Source organism: Dermacentor variabilis, chromosome 1, assembly GCF_050947875.1.
Source record: "Dermacentor variabilis isolate Ectoservices chromosome 1, ASM5094787v1, whole genome shotgun sequence".
Classification (NCBI taxonomy): domain Eukaryota; kingdom Metazoa; phylum Arthropoda; class Arachnida; order Ixodida; family Ixodidae; genus Dermacentor; species Dermacentor variabilis.
Window position 1 is genome coordinate 168,645,758 of NC_134568.1, and position 19,036 is coordinate 168,664,793.

Here is a 19,036-nt window from a genome sequence, read left to right on the forward strand (position 1 = left end):
GACCATTACTCTTCCTAATATATATAAATGACATTTTTGATATGATTAATGAACAAGTGCAGATTAGGCTTTTTGCTGACGACTGTGTATTGTTTAACGATATTGTTACAGCCTAGTAGGAGACGGGAAAGCCGGTGTCGAGGACGTGTAAAAGCACTTTATGAGAGCAGTCAACGCGACGTCGTTGTCGTCTCTGTTTTTCTACTCGCGCGCTACTTCAGCGTCGTTATCATCACCTGGCACATACCCGCGGCGACCATATAGGATGTGGCATTTGCCCCTCCTTTGGGAAAAAAAGGCATCGTCGCGATGCACCAATCTCCGAAGGCTGTGCACAGATGGTGCAAAGTTGAGGCCATGAGGAAAAGTATGGCTTCATACGAAGCACGCGCACAACCTCGGGCAGATGCCGCCGGCATTTGGAGCAGTTATGACTGTCGGGGACAACCTCATAATTCACATCGCTGATGCGTCGCAGAACTTTGTACGGGCCGAAGTATCTTCGCAGGAACTTCTCAGACAGCCCCCGCCGACGAATAGGAGTCCAGACCCACACCTGGTCACCGACGTTGTATGTGACGGGTCTGTGTCGAAGATTGTAGTGTCGGGCATCGTATTCCTGTTGTTCTTTGATTCGCAAACTCACAAGCTGCCTGGCTTCCTCTGCGCGTTGCGTAAATTCCTCGGCACCAGTCTCGTCACCGCACTCGTGTGGCAGCATTGCGTCCAACATTGTTGTCACTTCCCGGCCGTAAACGAGGTTGAAAGGGGCCACGCGTGTTGTCTCTTGGCGAGCCGTGTTATACGCAAATGTAACATATGGTAAAATGTCGTCCCAGTTCCTGTGGTCGACGTCGATGTACATACTCATCATGTCTGCCAGAGTCTTATTCAAACGTTCGGTCAGCCCATTGGTTTGGGGATGATAAGCCGAGGTCTTTCGGTGAGAGCTACCACTTAGTCGCAAAATGGTATCCAGAAGCGCAGCCGTGAACGCAGCTACTCTGTCTGTTATGACCACAGCGGGAGCGCCATGCCTTAGGACGAAGGCTTCGATGAAAAATCGCGCTGCTTCGGCTGCTGTTCCACGTTGGATAGCACCTGTTTCGGCGTATCGAGTAAGGTAATCTGGGACGACGACTATCCATCAATTTCCGGCAGTAGACAGTGGAAACAGACCTAAAAGGTCCATGCCAATTTGCTCGAACGGTGCTTGCGGTATCTGAACAGGATGCAGCATTCCAGCTGGCTTGCCGGGTAGGGCTTTGCGGCGCTGGCAATCTAGGCATGTCTGTATGTAACGTTTCACGATCGACGGAAGTCTCTGCCAACAGTAATTTAGCCTAATTCTTGCCAATGTGCGAGTGTAGCCTAAGTGACCAGCGGTCGGCTCGTTGTGACAGGCATGTAGGACTTCGTCGCGAAGAGATGCGGGAATGACGAGTAGGTAGCTGCTGCCACTAGGTGAAAAGTTCTTTTTATAGAGAACGTCGTGGCGTAAGCACAATGAAGGCAGCCCTCTGGTGAATAACTTCGGCACGCTGCTTGTTCTTCCCTCTAAGTAATCGAAAAGAGGAACAAGATATGCGTCCTCGCGTTACTGGCGTGAAATAGACACAGTATCTAGCACGCCTAGAAACGCCGCGTCATCATCGTCGTGCGCTGTAGTCTCAACAGGAGACCGAGAAAGGCAGTCGGCGTCGGTGTGTCGTTTCCCCGATTTGTATACAACAGTGACGTCGAACTCTTGGAGCCGAAGACTCCAGCGCGCAAGCCGACCAGCTGGATCTTTTAAATTAGTCAGCCAGCAAGGTGCATGATGATCACTGACAATGGTGAAACACCGACCATACAAATATGGCCGAAATTTCAGGACGGCCCACACCAGTGCGAGACATTCTTTTTCTGTAGTAGAGTAGTTAGCCTCCGTTCTTGATAGCGTCCTGCTGGCGTAAGCAATCACTCTTTCGGCGCCGTCCTGCCGCTGTACAAGCACTGCGCCAAGGCCAACATTACTAGCGTCGGTATGATGAATTGTAGGGGCGTCTTCATCAAAGTGTGTGAGCACGGGAGGCGTCTGCAGCCGTTTCCGTAGGTCATCAAAAGCCCGTTGCTGGTGTTCACCCCACACGAAGGGGACATCTGCTCTGGTAAGATGTGGTAACGGACATGCGATACGCGAAAATTCCGCGATAAACCATCGGTAGTAGGCGCAAAGGCCCAGAAAACGTCGCACTGCCTTTTTATCTGATGGCGTCGGGAAATTAGCGACGGCAGAGATTTTATCAGGGTCAGGTCGAACACCTTCAGGACTAACAACGTGACCGAGAAATTGAAGTTCTTCAAAGCCAAAATGGCACTTTTCAGGTTTCGAAGTTAGACCAGCTGAGCGTACTGCTTCAAAGGCCGTCTTTAGTCTCTGTAAGTGTTCCTCGAACGTGACGGAGAAAACAATCACGTCGTCGAGGTACACCAGACAGGTTTGCCATTTAGGCCTGAGAGTACCGTGTCCATTAGTCGTTGAAACGTTGGCGGCGCAAAACACAAACCGAAGGGAAGCAGCTGAAAGTCATAAAGTCCGTCGGGCATCACTAAAGCGGTCTTCTCAAGGTCTCTCTCATCAACTTCTATCTGCCAGTACCCGCTTTTCAAGTACATCGACGAAAAGGAATGTGCGTTTCGTAGCCTGTCCAGTGAATCGTCGATACGCGGTAGCGGATAAAGGTCTTTCTTTGTGATCTGGTTGAGTTTTCGATAGTCGACGCAGAAGCCCAGACTGCCGTCCTTCTTTTTCACCAATACGATAGGCGATGCCCAAGGACCCTTAGAGGGCCGAATAACTGCGTCCTCAAGCATGGTCTTCACTAGTGTTTGTATTGCCTCGCGCTCTTTAGGTGCTACACGATAAGGATTCTGCCGAATTGGTTTGGCGTCGGCTTCGGTGACAATATGGTGCTTAGTGAGCGGCGTCTGGCTAACTCGTGACGTGGATGAGAAGCAGCTCTTAAACTCATCGATGAGCTCAAGGAGGCTGTTGCGTTCCACGGGCGATAACGTGGGACTGATGTCAACCACAGGGGCAGGCATAACCACGGTGGACATCGTGTGCTCCACTGAGAGGCAGTCCTGTGTTGATAATAATAATAATAATATTTGGGGTTTTACGTGCCAAAACCACTTTCTGATTATGAGGCACGCCGTAGTGGAGGACTCCGGAAATTTTGACCACCTGGGGTTCTTTAACGTGCACCCAAATCTAAGCACACGGGTGTTTTCGCATTTCGCCCCCATCGAAATGCGGCCGCCGTGGCCGGGATTCGATCCCGCGACCTCGTGCTCAGCAGCCCAACACCATAGCCACTGAGCAACCACGGCGGGTAGTCCTGTGTTGAGGTAAATTCGTCGAAGTAAGCAACAGATGTGCCTTTAACAATGTGTTGACGTTCCCTGGTAAAATTCGTCAGCAGGAGTTCAGCATGTCCGTCGTGTACGTTAATTACAGCCCTGGCGATGGAAACCCCTTGACTCAGTACCAGTGCGTCGATGTGTTCAGCGACGCCAGTCCCGGTGTTCAAGTTGTCGCAGATTACAGGTACGAGGGGACAGCTTCGCGGCGGAAGCGTGACGTCGTCGTCGGCGATACGTAAGCGGTATCGCTGGTGTTCCGCAGGGTCTACGTCGTCTGAGCCCGTACAAAATGTGACGATGAGGTCACGGACATTAATCACTGCACCGTACTCTCTCAAGAAATCCATCCCCAATATGAGTTCCTTACAACACTCAAAGAGAATGACGAGGGTGGCGACAAAGGTTGCACCAGCGATTACTATCCTGGCTGTGCATTTTCCAATCGGCGTCATCAACTGGCCGCCGGCAGTTCTGATGTTGGGCCCGGGCCACGGCGTCTTGACTTTTCTCAGCCTATCGGCCAGCTTTTGACTTATTATCAAAAAATGCGAACCAGTATCGACGAGAGCGGCCACTTGGTGGCCGTCAATGCAAACGACAAGATCGGCGCTGACGGCGTCGGTTACAGGGGGGTGTGGTTGGATTCGTCGGAGTTGTAGAGTCGTCGATCGTCGGAGATGGGGGCTCTTGGATAGCTAGCCGGTTTGCAACCTCACCCCCGGAGGTCGCTGCGTCTAGTTTCCCCGGCGCGGGCTAGGGGACCTGCCCCTAGAGGCGTCAGAAAAATCGCGACGAGTCGGTGGGGTGTAACGAGCCGGAGAAGGGGAACGCGATCGAGGCGTCGTTGAACCTTCTGGCCGAAAGTTTCTAGAATTTCCGTCGCAGCTACGTGCAGCATCATACACAGGGTAAGTGCAGTTGGGAAATCTTGGATGCCGAGCCGCGCGGTAGTGGCACGCGCGGTAAACATGTCCTGCTTCGCCGCAATGAAAGCATAGTGGCCGGCGGTCAGCGGTGCGCCACAAATCGGTCTTTCGAAGCGGGTAGCCGGCACGGTATTCGCCGTAGAAACGAGGCGCAGCGATCGCCTGGCGGTGATACGGCATAGTTGGCGGCGGCTGTGACTGTCGAAAATAGGGCGTCGGGGGTGGTAGTGATGGCTGCGTCGTAGTGGTCGACGGTGTCAGCAGCATCGAAGTGGCGGGAGGTGGACGACAGACAGCTTCCGCGTAGGTTAATCGTCGCGGCACCGCCTGCCAGTCGGGCGACGAAAAGGCCTCTCGAACTTCCTCCCGAACGACATCAGCGACAGAAGCCACCGCTGGTGCCATGGGAGAGATCCCGAGCTGCCGGATCTCCTCTCGCACAATCTCTCGGATGACTTCACGCAGAGACGTGCTGCAGCTCTCCGTTAGATTTAAAGCATTCACCGGCGAGCTCTTGCGATCATATTGGCGGTACCGTTGCTGTAATGCCCGTTCTATAGCGGTAGCCTCCTTGGTAAATTCGGCCACTGTCGTCGGTGGGTTCCTCACAAGCCCGGCAAACAGTTCCTCCTTCACTCCGCGCAAGAGATGGCGCAACTTCTTTTCTTCAGCCATCTCAGGGTCTGCTCTGTGGTAAAGGCGGGCCATATCTTCTGCAAACATGGCAACGCTCTCGTTTGGTTTTTGAATATGGGATTCGAGAAGGCGCTGCGCGTTGTCTCTTCTGTCGCTACCAGAGAATGTGTCTAGCAGCTGGGTGCGGAAGGCATCCCACGTGGTCAAATTTCTCTCCCGGTTCACTGTCCCGGTCACTACGCGCACTGTCTTGAAGCGCAAAATAGACATTAGACAACTTTTGCTGGGAGCCCCAGTCATTATAACTGGCGACACGCTTAAATTGGTGCAGCCAATCTTGGACATCTTCAAAAGCGTCACCATGGAAACTTTCTGGGATCTTGGGATTCTGTAGCGTCACCTGCGATGGAGTTGCAGTGGCCATGGCGGAAATCGGTAGACACGTTCTTGCAGGGTCCTGCAAAGGGATGAACTAGGGCGTCAGGCCTAGCAGGCGGCGACTGTATCGGTGAACAGGAGTTTCGACGAACGCAGGTGATTTAGCGTTCGATGTATGGCTCCACGAAGGGGTGCCGATCATGAGGCAATCCTACCCCGCATCTCCACCAGTGTCACAGCCTAGTAGGAGGCGGGAAAGCCGGTGTCGAGGACGTGTAAAAGCACTTCATGAGAGCAATCAACGCGACGTCGTTGTCATCTCTGTTTTTCTATTCGCGCGCTACTTCAGCGTCGTTCTCATGACCTGGCACGTACCCGCGGCGACCATATAGGATGTGGCAATATTAGGTCTTCTGAAGATCAAGTCATCCTTAATTCTAACCTTCGGAACATTCATTCTTGGTGCAATCAATGGGACATGAAGCTTAACAATGACAAAACAGTCTTCATGAACGTTACCAATAAAAAGAGTAGCCTATCATTTTCATATAACCTTCCATCTCACCCGCTCAAGGAAGTTAATGAATACACTTACCTAGGTGTTACTATAACCAATAATTTTAGTTGGAATAAACATATATCAAACATATGCACGTCAGCTTTTAAGAAATTTTGCCTCCTCAGGCACAAATTAAAAGCTGCCCCTACTAGCGCAAATCTCTTAGCCTACGCCTCAATCATCAGACCTAAACTCGAGTACGCATGCACCGTCTGGGACCCTTACAAAAAACATAACATTGAGGCGTTGGAAATGATCCAGATAAAATCTGTTCGATTTATCCTTAACAAATACCGCTCTAATGACTCCCTCACCACTCTCATGGCACAACATAACATACAGACACTGGAAATACGAAGAAAAATTCAAAGATTGAAGTTACTTTTCTTAATCAAAAATAACAAACTCTCCATGAGTCCTGGTCTATTTATTAAGTCCACCACAACACGCCTAACAAGATATCATCACGCGGAATCCCAGACACCGTACAACGCTAGAGTCAATGTTTTTAAATACTCTTTCTTTCCGCGCACAATAACTCAGTGGAATTTACTCCTGACTGATCTACTAACCAGTATTGATGCCTTTGACAAAGTTACTTATTCGCAGCTGCAGTGTTATTGTTTTCTGTTCCTGCTATGGGTCATTGTTTATATGTTCTTTACTACAATAATTTTTGCTGTGCTTTTCGCAATTGTTATTGTCATTCTCTTTTTGTTTTGCCCCTCCTGCTAGGACCCATTCAGGGGCTGCAGTATGCTGTAAATAAATAAATAAATAAATGATTAGAACATGAAGGAATGCCGAAGAAAAAATCCTGCACGGCCCAACAATAAATGCGCATGAGCAATATACGGGGGGCATGACCATTTCGAAGATGGCGTTTGACTACTTCGTAAAATATTTAACTATATATACAGCAACATCACCGTCGCTGCTTAGGATCGGCAAAGTGTACTTTGTTCTGTTTTATTACGTTAAGAATCAGGCTAGGAATCAAGCTGTCTGCGTAACGTAACGATGGAACGCAACTGAAAGGGAAAAGAGTATAAAGCATTCTCGTTTTTACGAAATTAACGTTGTAAGCCTATTCACCTAATTCGTAAAATAGTTTGAAGCGGTCACATTAAGGATACAGCTCTAGCAAATATGGAATCTCTTCATTTATTATTTAAATTAAAGCCGAAAAATTACGAATTCTGGGATACCACGTGCGAAACCACGATATGAGCATGAGGTAAGCGGCTTTAAATCGACCCTTACTAATCTTACATCATAACTGTTTTTAAACAGCTGAGATGTGTCTTACTTCTAGTTTCTAAGACTTGCCAGTATCATATACCGTGTTCAACGAAACCAGAATCCAACTTTAACAATACAGCGGAGCTCGTTACATGCATGAGACCAACGTTATATTGTTTGCAGTCGTCTTGAGTTACTCAGGCCTGTTTTTTAAGTGCAATTAGTTGGCTCATTACTTATGTTTATTTATGCAAAATTTTAATTTAGTTTTAGGGCATATAAGTCATACTTCAAAAGTTGTAGACCGGGCTCAGAAACACGTAGTAAAGTTGTTTTCGTGACGGTATATTTTACGTGGTTCCCTTTTACGGGCTTTGAAGAAATCCTATGAAATATGAAAACAAAAATTACGTCATTGCCCGTATGCACGTCTGGATAACAGCGCTCTCAATCGTGTTTCGAAAGAGCGAAGCCCGTATGCCGATTCCAGTGGAAGGAAAGCAATCGGACAAGCCGTCCAGCGTACTGTTGTTGTTGCGAAGATCGAAGTCCGCCATGGCCTTCAATGGTAAGCGATATGCCACCACTGAACACGGATGAAAGCGCGTAGGGAGAAAGAATGCGCGCCGTAACTTGTATCGTCACCTTCAGTTAAAAGTGCGCGCGCTGAAGTTTACAGCGAAGCTGTTACCCTCTGTGCTCGTGGACAACTTTCTGTGGCAGTGCTGTCAAGGCTACAGAGCCGAACCACGCTGTTTCGATAGTTTTACTGCGTAGCCGGAAGTAGTTCAATGAAAAATGATTTGCTGGGTGTAACCTAAGCAATTAAAAAACGTATACTTCTTATTTTTAGCCTGGAATTGATAATTCCACTAAACAATTAGCCAGAATATGCGAAACAGCCTTATTCTTTAGATTTTCGGCGTTTCTTGGTTGCGGCGTTCTCCACTGGCGTCGCATAGCTAGGTACCCTTCAGAAAAAAAAAAAAACACGGCATCCTCGTCGACGGCATGAGACATAGAGTTAACATAACCAACTGCATATGAAAAGCTGGCCTGCAAAAGGAGGAACCGCTAGGGTGCCGCCCTGTTGCTACTTGTCGATGTGGCTAGCGCAATTACTATTGAAAGAGCTGAAAACAAGTGCACTGCAGGCCACCCACCTTATGTTTTGTCATCAAAAAACGCATACCTGATGGCTTTGTGGAGGTAATGTGTTAATATTAAGTTTACAGAAAGCGCTTGCTAAGTGCGTAATTTATGTAAATCACGATGTACGCATTCATTCAATAAAGCTTGGCGCAAATTTCGGCTTCGAATCTCTGTGTTTTTAGGATGAGTAGTAGTTTCGTACTGTTTAGGTTTGACATGCTATCGCGCGACGACATCGGACGCTTTGGCACCTTCGTGCCTTTTGTGCCACACCCAAGCCCCGAAGGGCTCTGGCATTTACCTTCACATGTAAGTAAACGAATGTATCTTCTTATTCAGAACATCATTCGAGTAGACAGCTCTCGTGATGCATCACAATCGTTTGAGAAACGTCAAAGTATAGCATTTTTACCTATCGCTCTGTCTGCAAAGCAATAACGAAAGAAGACAGTGAACATGAGGAGCGGTGTTTTTATTTGCAGGTTTCCCTTCAGTAATAGGGAATTGCTGGGCAGGTGGATCAGCGCAACCGGAATTGTACTGGCGAATCTACAAGCAAGTCATAGAATCTGTTTAATTATTGCACTTTGAACAATCACGCTTCTACAAAGGTCACAGCGGAGAGACGTTGAAGCCTGATGTTGGGCCGAGTATTTCTGTGCCAGGAAGCAATCAACAGGTGAATGCCTAATGCATTCACCTAATGCATTCACCTAATGCATTGCATTCCATTTCATGTGGCATATATTTTCTGGTCGCAAATGTGTGCAGCGAATCTGTTTGCATTATCGACTCCGGGCCTGTGGGACCGTTGACTTGCACTTGATGCTGAGTCTTTTATATGTATCCATAAACCGCAGATATGCGCATCAGAGCCCTACGAGCATTTTCAAAATTCAATTATTTTAGAAAACACGCACATGCGCAATACTGAGATAAACATAAATAACACTAAGCAGCTGGGACACGAATTTTTGTTGAGTATACTCGCAGGTAAAATAAGTAGATCATGTGAATAGCTCCAGCTCCTTTTCCTTAAATCAGTGTCTACAAGGGGTATACAAAAATAATCATTTTATTTTGTATTTATTATTTTGTTGTATAAGCAAGAGAACCCGCCATATTAGTGTAACATATGTTGTTCATCATACTAATATGTGCTTTAATTTACCATGTGAGATGAATTATTTTGGTGGCTCATTCAGTCAATCACACTGCAAGCTGCAGTCACCAATCTTCTGTTGGATTTTGCAAATATTCAATGAAACATGTTTCCCTCTTATGCAGATGCAATAAAAAGCCCGTGTGTGTGTTGCAAAGGTAACATTTAAGCTATAAATTAAAGAAGACATTTCTCGTCACAAACAACAAGCAAGAATAATGAATGCATACTATCAGAAGCCCAAGGTACAGAAATTATTAGAAGTGTCAAATAATTTTAAAGAAAGAATGGTATTTGTAAATGCAAGACTTTTTAGCGGAGGTCAAGCAAGCCAATAGATGTAGACTACTCGGCAAAATTATGCGAATATTGGGATAGCAAACAATGGGTCAGGAAATTAGCTGTTTTTCTGCAAAACAAAAGCTGATGATTGTCATTACATGAGCCACTTTAGCAACATGAGACTAGTGCTTGATAAATGCAGAAGCAAACCAAAAAACAAGCCACGATAAAAAAGAAACAATTTAATTATGCTCTCTCCAAACTGGTCTTTTCATAAGAAGCCAGCTAACACTGACACCAAGGACAACATAGAGGAAATTACTTGTGTTTAATAAGCGAAATAAAGAAACGATAAATTAATGGAAATGAAAGTGGATGAAAAAACAACTTCCCACAGGTGGGGAACGATCCCACAACCTTCGCATTTCGTGTGCGATTCTCTACCAATTGAGCTACCGCGCATCGCCGTTTCCCCATCCACTTTCTTGGGTATTTATGTTTCCTAGTAGAACCCTGCGAGTGTTAGGCAGCGCCACCACTCGCAGACCTTGGCGGCGGATTTGGAACATCCTTTCTGCCGCAGATGTCACGAGAACGTGATCTTTTTGGGTGAAGGCAACCGGTCAATAAATCCACAAATGATAGTTGAAGGCATCAATGTTGCCGGATTCGAGACCTTAGTTATGTAATAAACGAGAAGAAAGGTGTGCTCCACACTGGAGTAAATAAAAAAACGAATCACGTCTAATCAGTACATATCAGACACCTTGTGAAACAATGAAGGAAAAATTCATTTGCGAGCTATGGCACTTGCCTCATAGATGTGGGGGGGGGGGGCGGGGGGGCGTGCACCAATAGTGATAGTTACCACGGCATTTAAAGATTGAAAGCATCCATGCAGACAAGGATGATTCTTTATAATTTTGCCTGCCAATTCAAATGCCTCCACCAAGCGTTACAATGCTGCACGCAGTCATATTAAGGATCTCACAGCAACACCTTCAGGTAAAAAGCAAAAGCAGTCAAAGTGCTGGTGCACTCTGGACACTATGTTTGAAAAATTTTAGGCAAGAACAGTGCAAGAAGCAGACTTAAGAACTGCATTTATTTTCATAATTCCCCATTTGAATGGCCTTTTCTTCTCGCTTAGAAGTGGCTACGACTAGCCACAGCAGCTCCCTCATGCAGACTCCGCAAGCCAAGACGCCGTGGAGACACACGCACGTAGGAGGCAAGGAGCAATGGCACTGGTATTGATATTCATAAAATTTCTTTCTTTTTCTTACGTTTAGGCAGCCAGCACACCTTGAACAGCCACCTTGACTTCAGATGTGTCACCCTAGTCGGCAAGGAAGCATTTTAGGGAAAGTGACAGGCAATGTAAACAGCCACTTCTCCATGTCAATGATACTCTTTCTCTCAGGTGACTCCTACGCCTCGCCACGCCTGCTCAGCTGTGCGGACTCCACCAACAAAAATGCCGCGGAGGCACATTCAGGTAAGAGGCAAAAAGCGGTGGCACTGCTTTTGACATTCACCCAATTTCTTTCTTTTCATTTCGCTGAAGCAGCCTGCACACCTCAGAACAGCCAGCTTGACTGCGGGTGTATCAGCAGATTCCTGTTGTACATATGCTGATGGTAAACTTCAATAAACTTCCACTTTATAATAAACTTGATTATATACTTGAAGGCAAATGGGACATTGATGCATTACTTTTTTGAACATTTAGTGTACACATAAAATTTATGTTATACTTTGCAGTGCTACAGAGCGTATTTTGAAGCTTCCCTCTATATTTTTCACCTTTAATTACGTACATGTTCTGTGGCCCTCAATCCTGCAGTTCATGTTGTAGCAGCTGCTTTGTCTGTGTATTGCACACTGGAGTAAGCTTGTGATATCCACACGGGCAAAAGACCTATACTTCCACATGTACAAAAGACCTATACTTCTCTCACATATACAAAATAAGGTTCACGTATTTCTTAGTGTTACAATAAAAAAGTAAACAATGTCATCGTGGGATTGCGTTCATTACGGTAATGCCTGTGACAGTTATTGACAAGTTGACAACTTCAACTGGTCAATCCGTAATGGGAAGGAATCATATGTATACATATAGGGAAAAAATGTGTGTGTGTGTGTGTGTGCGTGTGCGTGTGCGTGTGTGTGTGTGTGTGTGTGTGTGTGTGTGTGTGTGTGTGTGTGTGTGTGTGTGTGTGTGTGTGTGTGTGAGAGGGGATGGGAAGGTATAGGATTAGACGCTGTACCGTAACAAAGTGTATTATGCATACAGTACAACTAACTCTGGTATTACTACATACTCCCGGAGTCGCGAGCTACATATGCCATGACTCGCATTCGCGACTGCACCGGATGCCCTCCATATTATTCTAGCTAATCCTGCTCACTGCACCGAGGCAAAAGAACGATCATGGGCCCAGGTGCCTTTACAGTGATCTTGCGAGACACCGCTGCGCGTGCCAGGGGAGCTGTTTTTGCGAACACCCCCTGAAGTGACACTCTTGCAACAGCAAACAGTGCGTGACCGCTGAAAACCGCATACGGCCGGAAACTATAACAGGATCATTCTTCAGTCGCATAACGGCCACCTGCATGGCCAATATCGACCACACCCACACCATCCCACACCATAGAACCAACGTATAAAGCCCACAAGCATGTCTGCACGTACGCCACATCACACCACTACAAGTGAGGCGCTGTTACGTGGGCTACGCTGCTAAGTGCTAGAAGCTATCGGTTGCCAGATTAAAACTGACTACTGTCGCCAAGTCTAGCAAGCGTCTCAGGAGCTGGAAACCTCAGCGCGTAGCAACATGGCGGCGCTCTTGCGGTTCCTGATTTCGATGCATGGGTCCTATGGGTAGCTTGTCCTCAAGTCAGTATAGTAACTCTATGGGATGAGACATTCATTTGAGGCATATGTGAGGGACCACCAGCCGTTTGTGCGCAGGCGTGAGTAACAGCGGGCGTGAGAGAGAAAATCTGGGAACTTTTGCTCCTTGAATATATGACTCTCGACATGCGATCCACGACATATATGCAAGAGAAAAATTATCAAATATTCTAAATGCAGTGATTGAAAAAGTGAGAACTCCATAGTGCGCCTATAATAAGCGTGTTTCTTTTAGAAGTTGCACCATCCCCAGGTAAACCAATCGACTTTCCGAGAAAAGGAATCAAACCTATTATTGGACGTTAATATGAACGACAATGTTAGGCAAAAATGTATTTTCTATGTACTTAGACTGAATGGGTGAGACCGCGAAGTCATTGCCAAAGTAATTCCGTGGCTTTTCTGACGATCTCCTTCAACGTGCCAGCAGGCGAAATAAAATAGAAACACATCTAATCGAATAGTATTTGCTATTCAGATCGTATTAGACTGCAGAATTCGCTATTAAAAATTATTGAATAGCTGTCTGCATTCGAATGTAACGAATAACAGCACTTTTGAAGTCTCGAAGGGGGAGGGGCCGATGCATGTGTGGACTCTTACTCCGGATGATTGCGCTGCTGGACAATCGTAGCTGTTGCGCAGTGGCGCACCAGTTCCTGAGAGAATTAACACACGAGTGCTAATCGGTTCAGCTGAACAAGTTCCTAGCTGTCATTCAATATAAAGGCCCCGTTTGCTATCTGCAAACTTGCATCAGGCAAAGAAAAATTTTTTTACAGTCTCACGATGTCTGCAAGACTGCAACCCATTAAAACTAACGTGGCGCCACACTTCTTCAACGGACACATCATATCTACAATTATATATACGCGTATGTGAGGCATGCCGTTCCTTTAATGGCTTCATCATTGTCCTTATAGTAGTGCACCGGATAACTGAGAGGCAGCCTTTTGTAATACAGAAGCTGCTTAGTTGAGCGGACGTACAGTAGGGAACGGCACTACACTTAGGTATGGAATATAAGATGAGCGTAATATGTTTTTCGCAGAAATCAGACTCCATAATAATCTCTTTCGTTTACACCCCTAGAACAAAGCCGAAGGACGCAGCTACCTTCTTTCTTTCTAGATTTTTTAATTAAACAAGTTCTAGTGTTTTAAGGCTAGCGATATGCTTATGAGGCATCCTGTTCAGTTCTCACCACGTAAGGTTCTTTAACGTGCACCTAACTAGGAGTACACGAGTGTTTTTACATTTCTTTCCTGTCGAATTCCGCGACCTGGTTTGGAACCGTGAGCTCGAGTTTAGCAGCGCAACACCATATCCGCTACGTAGCCACTAATTAAGCTACGTGCCACTTTATCTTTATTTATTTATTACTATTATTTTTTTTACAGGGAAGCTGTTAACAGCTACTTTCCCCACTATCGTGTCCGCGTGTAGAAAAAAAAATCCCGAAGATAGTGCAATGCCGGGCCCACCCGCGGCGGAGGTGCAGTTCGTCCTTAAGGGGCCCACATACACAGCTACGCTGGTCATCCTTGTTCACAGAGTGGAAGGGTACTGAGTTTTCTTTTGTTGTTGTTGTTAAGCATGGACTGGGGACAAAAAATTTCACACGGCTTACGGGCCAAAGATTAGCATATAAAACCTAAAACTGTTTTGGGCGCCCGAGTGCCGACAGCAATAAGAGAACCCGTGCCAACTACTCCGCGTTCTCTTACGCGAGGAAGACGGAAACATGAACGGAATGTTGCACTGCAGTTTCTTTTCTTTCTCTATAAGAATACTTCCCGTAAATCTGAGTACAAGGCGCCCGATGGGGCCGATTTGTTTTATCTGGTTGAAGCGGCTAGCAGGAAGTTTCAAAAACAGCAAAAAAAAAAGAAAAATACGCGTACACAACACGAAACACGAAAGACGCGGACAAGCACTTGTCAGTCTTTCGTGTCTTCTTTATGTGTATGTGTATTTTTGGGCGGTTCTTGGAATTTACAATGTTAGACCAACTAGCGCCACAGACGGCCCTTCTGAAGCAGGAAGTTTACATATGTATGTTTTTCCGTCTGCGTTTCGCAAGACATACTGATGAAAAACTATATGCACAAAGATACACACGGGAGATACATACTGCTTGAAGAAAAAGAAAAATAATTGCTCTCCTAAAAGGGAACCGTACAATACCACAGTAGCATGAAAGCCGCCCCGACATGGTGCTGCCGAAGCTGAGTGTCAGAACGATGTGCAGGCTTCTCAATGGCATTACATTTGCTTTTCGGAAGCGAAAACGTAACTGTGCGCTTCTGTAAAGGGAGGACATCATCGTGTGGCGGCGGAAATATCTGCGGGCCATTCGAGAAATGCGAAAGCAGAAACGGTACGTGCAGTAACAGCTTCGATTTGTTGGACAGAGAGATAAATATCAATGCTGGCAATTAAAGCACAAATGCCGTATGTAAGAATTCAGAGTTCAAAATGTACGAAGAGGAAATAACGATGGAAGTTCTCGTAAAGCTAAATATTTAATTTTTAAGAGTAACACCGCTCCTCATACATGCTGGCGTTCATTTTGATTTGTATTTCTTTCTGGCCTGCTTCTGCATCCGTGCCTCTTATTTGTATTTTGCCTGTTGTTCTGGTTCAGCAAGTGAAAGGACAAGTACGTATCGACGTTTTCTAATGAATTATGAATAGCTCTCAATGATGGTGTTTCGTTAGTCATGTGGGTAGTCTGCCTTTTGCGATTTTTTTTATTTTGGTATTTTGCAGTGTCACTAAAAACTACTAATACTTGCCTGCAATGTAGAATGATGTTAGATGCACGCCAAAAATGCCTTCTCTGTCTTAACTGAATTCTCTCGCAAAAAAGTTTACACATATTTCTCTTGCCTTCGTAGAACTATATACTACCTCGCCGAGACGTTGGTGAATGCTGGGCACACCAAGGGGAAGGTGTGGGAGGACACTACTGTGTCATCACGGGAGGACGCCTTTCGCAAGAGCCTCACAACTGGGCTTCGCTCACCGAGCGGCAAAGGTGGTCGGCTTATCGTACTTCATGCTGGAAGTGAAAATAGCTTCGTGGACGGGGCCATGTCTCGTTTTCCGGCCAAAAAAGAGTGTTACGACTGACTAACACAGTGAAATGGAGGGCCCACGCTTTGAGAGGTGGTTGACAGAACAACTTCTACCAAACATTGAACCACGCATTGTTCTTGTCATGGACAGTGCTCCGTACCATAGCGTTCAGCTCGAAAAGTTGCCCTCGACGTCGTCGCGGAAGGCCGAAATTCAGCCTTGGTTGACTGAAATAGACATCTCGTGTTCTAATGACCAGTTGAAGCCCGAGCTCCTTCAGCTGGTTAACCAGAACAAGCACAAGTCTTTTTCGATACCGGATTGAAGCCCTGGCTAAGGTTGCTGGTCATGACATCGTTCAGCTTCCTCTTTAACACTGTGAGTTCAGCCCTATCGAAATGGTATGGTGCCAGGTCAAGGGGTATATCGCTGCCAACAACACTTTATTCACTCTCGCTGGAGTTGAAGAACTGCTGAACCTAGCCATCGCTCTCGTATGGAGTGTCTTGAGAAATGGGCCTGGGAGCGGGATGGTGCAGTGGACGTGAGACTCCAGAGCATCATAATTCCTCTAGGTTCTGACTCCAGCAGCTGAAGTGAAGGTAATGTCAGCGAAATAAGCGGTGTAGAGGAACTCTGATAACCCGGTGTCCCGGTACGTGGCTGTCTGGCTTTGATTACTCATGTTTTGTTTGTCTTTTCGACTACAGAGGGTAGAGCGCTAAAGTAAACTCCAGCTCAAATATTTGTTCAAATGCGTTTTTACAGGGGTAATTAACGAGTAGTGATGCGAATTGTCAATTTGTCATTTTTGAATGTCGAAACGCTTGATTTTTCCCAGCTACCAGCTTTATCTTTCGCAAAAAAATCCATTCGGTCCCTGCCCAAGGCCCCGGGGTGTAAAGTCGAACACTCGAAAAGCAAAGGCATACGCTCATGCAACAGAATTTACAGAAGCGTTCACGGACATTTCAGTGTGTGGGGATGGACAGCATCACTTTGTCATGTTTGTTGTGCAACGTTTGGTACGCATGTGTTGTTTAATGCTTATCATGAAGATTTTACTGTACACCCTACTCAGTGACTGCAAATAACTGGTAACGACTCATAAATGCTTGTTTTGGATATACGTGGCTGTCTGGCTTTGATTCTAAAGTTCGCTTGAAAGAAGGGGCCACAGTTTTAAATGTTTACTCCTATGACTGGTGTGTGTGTGTGTGTGTGTGTGTGTGTGTGTGTGTGTGTGTGTGTGCGCGTGCGTGCGCGTGCGTTACTAATTGAGTTACAGCCAGATTTTAGCGAGCTCATTATGCAGGAAATACATAACAAACCACCCTGTTTCGTCTTCAATTTTTCGCGTAGCACAAATTATTCCTGATGACGAATACTCGCCGTGTCCAGATGTCAAGATGTCTGCAAATCGATGGGACAATACCTCCAAGTTAAATTACGTCATCTTCTACCTTGCTGGTGGGGCTCACCTGAGCTATAATAACCACGAAAGCAACTTTCAGTCCTGGTAAGCGTTCAAGACTACTTTCGCTGAAGTTTTCGGTCGCCCCGCCGTCCGCAAGTTGCGCGCCGAACAGCGGTTACGAGAGCGAGCGCAACAACCGGATGAAACATTCACCAGTTATACTGAAGAGGTTCTACACGTGCGCAAACGTGTGGATGCTTCTATGCCAGAAAATGGCAAGGTGAAACACATATTGAACGACACCGCCAATTACATTTTTTCATGTTGATCGCCAAGAGTCCGCGTACCGTATATATATATAGCTGAGCTCACAAACTTGTGCAAAAACTACGACGATTTGAGGAGGCAGCGAGATTTGACCAGGCGAGACTCAGTGGCTGACAAAGCCTTTTCTGCCGTGGCCGTCCACTCTGATCACTAAACCCTGCTCCCACAAAACCAAGCATTCGTGTGGGAGTAAGTTGCACGTCAGCTTTCTCTACTACCCTTCGCTGAGTTTCCCCAACAACAGCCGCTGCCGCAACCGTCACCGACACAGGTTCTTTAGCGAAGCTGTCAACGGCTAGGTTCTCGTGGATCTCGTCTGCGTGGACATAGACCAACAATTTTTCATACGTGGACCGATCCCAATGATAGTGCAATACCCGGCCGACCCGCAGTGGAGGTGAAGCCGGCATTAAGCAATCCCCATACATGGGCCGATCCCGAAGATAGTGCAATGCCGGAACGACCCACGTCGGAGGTGCAGTTCGCCATTCAGGGCCCCACATTCACAGCTTCGCTGGTCACCCTGCTTCAGAAGAGCGGAAAAGCACTGATTTTTGAAGAGCAAGTTGCTGAGGCTCTACCAATGCTGCATCAGCAGTATCCTGTCGCCGCTCACCTCACTTACGCCTCCGTCACCGCGCAACCTCCTCGCCAACCACTTGTTGCGATACATCGACGGCCGCTGCCACCCGTTCATCATCCTGTTAACCGGCCTGATCCCGCCTCTGTAAATCCTTGGCGCACGGAAGACAACAGACCCATACGTTATGACTGAGGTATACCCGAACGGGTTACAAGATTGTGCTGGCGCCGCATGCTGCACTCTAATGGCTTTGTTCCTAAGCCGACGCGCAACCTTTCCACGACGCTTATTAACGCGATAGCGTTAAGGAGCTCGTGTCGCAGAAAAGCCGGTGTCGTCGGCGTCGGGTGTCGGCGTCGGCGTCCGCGGCGTTGGCCGTGAGCGATAAATCATGGCAGGCACTTCATAAATAAAAAACAACTTCCAAGATGGGCTGGGTGGGAATCGAACCAGGGTCTCCGGAGTGTGAGACGGAGACGCTACCACTCAGCCACGAGTTCGATGCTTGAAATCGGTACAAAAGCGCGTCTAGTGAATGCGGTGTTGCCTTAGAAACGAGCCGTAGAAAGTTATACTGCGGTGTATATCGGTAATTATGAGCATGTAACTTACAGAAGTCGCATTTACACGAATAGCGAAGTACGTTTCCGCTACATTTCTTCTGCGCTTACCACACACGCAGAGCCATCTTGCGGCAAACAATAGACCCCCTCCTCTCAATGTACGGCGCTGCCCCGACAGGTGGCGCGCCGCGCGCGCATTGGGGCTGTGCGCGGACCGGTGCCAGGCGCCTCGCGTCCCCGACTCCCTCTCCCCTCACTACGCTTCGCCGTGCTCCCACACGGGTTGCAGAATCAAGCGCCGTTCCTTTCTTTAGATTACTATCTATCTATCTCTCTGCCCGTGCCGATCACGACGTTTGGCTGGCGTAGATCGTTTCCCCCTCCGAGACACCGAGTT